At 60.6% G+C, this 2,313-nt stretch overlaps 1 long non-coding RNA gene across 1 annotated transcript in view; it reads left to right on the top strand.

Annotated features, from left to right (window-relative positions):
• The first annotated feature begins 1,559 nt into the window (after positions 1–1,559).
• Positions 1,560–2,313, top strand: part of LOC109510025 (uncharacterized) — a 4,279-nt gene continuing 3,525 nt past the window's right edge. The window contains exon 1 of the long non-coding RNA XR_002167041.1: positions 1,560–2,199. This is a non-coding gene — a long non-coding RNA (uncharacterized LOC109510025). The remainder of the gene's footprint in view (positions 2,200–2,313) is intronic.

Genomic DNA, 2,313 nt, shown 5'->3' with positions numbered 1-2,313 from the left:
GGTACAGGCTGGAGGCGTGGCTGTAGCATTTCCCGCAGTAGCCGCAGCGATAGCGCCGCTCGTCGGGCTCGGGATCGGCGCGGTCCGAGTCGGCCTCGCCGTCCGGCTGGCCGCCCACCTCCACCAGGATCTGGTGGCGCTCGTCGTCGTCGTCGTCGTCGTCGTCGTCCGACTCCATCTTGATCTCCACGCTCTGCTCGGTCACCTCGCAAGGGTACACCTCCTCGTAGGGCGCGAAGAAGGCCTCGTCCGTCTCGATCTTGAGCTGCTCGCCGCTCAGCTCCGACGGGTCGTCCGAGTCCTTCTTGACGCACGAGATGGTGAACTTGGAGCCCACCTCGGCCCACTTGACCACGTACTCGATGGGCTGCGTGTCCAACTCCACCGTGATGAAGTCGGCGCCCAGAGCGTCCGCCTCCGACACGGTCAGCTGCGCCTCGGAGTCGTCCATCGTCAGGCGGCGAGCCCGGCGATCCCAGCGGCTGCAAGCCAGACGGCACAATTTCAGGGAAGGCGGGCGGACGTATCGGACAACCGACGAGCGGACGGACGGTGGTCGCCGCGGCCCCGCGAACGAGGGGTCCGGTCCCCTCCCTCTCACGTTTGCCACACGCATGACGAGATCGAGCTCGCTGGGCGCCTCGGATGAAATCGGCTCTGGTTTCTCGGGCCGCCGGCTTCCGAAAGCTTTGTCGCGTTCTTCGCGCTCGGACGAGGCAAGCGAAGGCCTCACAAGAACGGAGGCCAAACGACATCGCTTGTCATCAAGTTGCGTCGAGAAGCATTCGAGGACGAAGTGATCGCGGCTCGCCGTGACGTCACCATAAAGCAGGCAGGCTGCGAGAGCGGCGCATCCATTATTCAAATCGCTCTCGTCGCCAACTTATTCGCGGCGAGCTCGAGCGCCGAACGTTCGGGAAACGCGCTCGAATTCCTCCCGAGAGTTCGCGCGCGTCGCAAACGTCGGCGTCGCCGCCGTCGCGAAAGGCGCGCGCAAAAGGTCCCCTTTCTCAATGAAGTTCCAGGGCTCGGCCGGGCTGGCTCGGCGGCAGCGACGAGGAAAACGGCGGAAGGATCCCCCCCGCCACCATTTCTGGTTCGTGGCGGCTCGTCAAGCGAGCGCAAAAGACGACGGCGGCGGCGCGCCGGTTCACCGCGACGAACTTTGGCGTTTCGGGAACTCACCGAGTAGGAATTCGTCAAACGAGAAGCCTAAGGTTGCCGGCGGAGACGCTCACAATAAACAGGAAGAAGCGGACGTGGACACAAAGCATTGTGGGAAACGATTAAATGGTTCCCGGCAACGGAAGCGCTCCTTCATAGTAAAAGCGCGACCTCGAGTAGGACGCGTGCGCACCGGGGCTGGAACGCACGCAACCAATAAATGAAAATAAGACAGACGTGCGGAGGCGACTAGAAACTCGTTCATGTTTCATGTTGTGACCGGTCGCAGACTGAGAGCGCCAAGCGAACGTTGGCGCGGCCGGAAGTGGCCAACGTATGTTAATCGGCACCGCGCTCCGTGGAACGCGCTCTCTGATTGGCTGAAAATGGCCCACCTCAAACCCAAGTCGACTGACAGCAGCCAAGAAACAGTTCGGACTTTTTCGCGTTGGTTTAGAAGCAGATGGCACTCGCGTCCACCTCACATGGTCGACGTAAATACGTCACGTGAAGCTCATAGAGCCGCTTTCCAACCAATCGCAGGACGATGAGGAACATGACTTTTGGGCAACTGTCGTCTATGGCTTCCATTTGACACCCGTCAAACCTCGCGCTTCATCTGGAAGGCACGGCGGCGTCGCGCTCCGTCGGTCACGGACGGGAAAGTGTTGCGAGTGCCGGCGGGCGGCAGGACCGGACGGACGGACCGTTCCGGTGCGTGTGCCGCCTCTGAAGCTGCTCCAACATGATTGGCTGCTGACCAGGAAGAAGCAGCGCGAAATATGCCCCCCCCCAACATGATTGGCTGCTGACCAGGAAGAAGCAGCGCGCGTTCTGCCCACCCCACCCATTGTGCACGTTTGACTGGGGGCCAGCTTGCTGAGCTAAAGCGACGTGGCGGCCATGTTGGCGGGTGCAATCGCGTTGCCATCAATGGCAATGCTTGACTAGTCGCCGCGGCGTTTTTAGAGAACACCGGAGCGGCTGTGCATCATTCTGCTGCCATTCGAAGCGTCCTGTGAAGCAGACAGACAAGTAGGTGTGCCTGAGAGGCAACAACATGACCTCCAAAACAGGAATAGTTTTACAGGTCGAGGCCACTGACGTTTTTTTTTCCCCTCATCTTTTCCACTAGTTTTGTATTTGGTC

The sequence above is a fragment of the Hippocampus comes genome, unplaced genomic scaffold (genome assembly GCF_001891065.2).
Source record: "Hippocampus comes isolate QL1 unplaced genomic scaffold, H_comes_QL1_v1.1 scaffold39, whole genome shotgun sequence".
NCBI lineage: Eukaryota > Metazoa > Chordata > Actinopteri > Syngnathiformes > Syngnathidae > Hippocampus > Hippocampus comes.
Note: the sequence above shows the minus strand (reverse complement) of the source record. Positions and strands in the feature narration are given on the sequence as shown.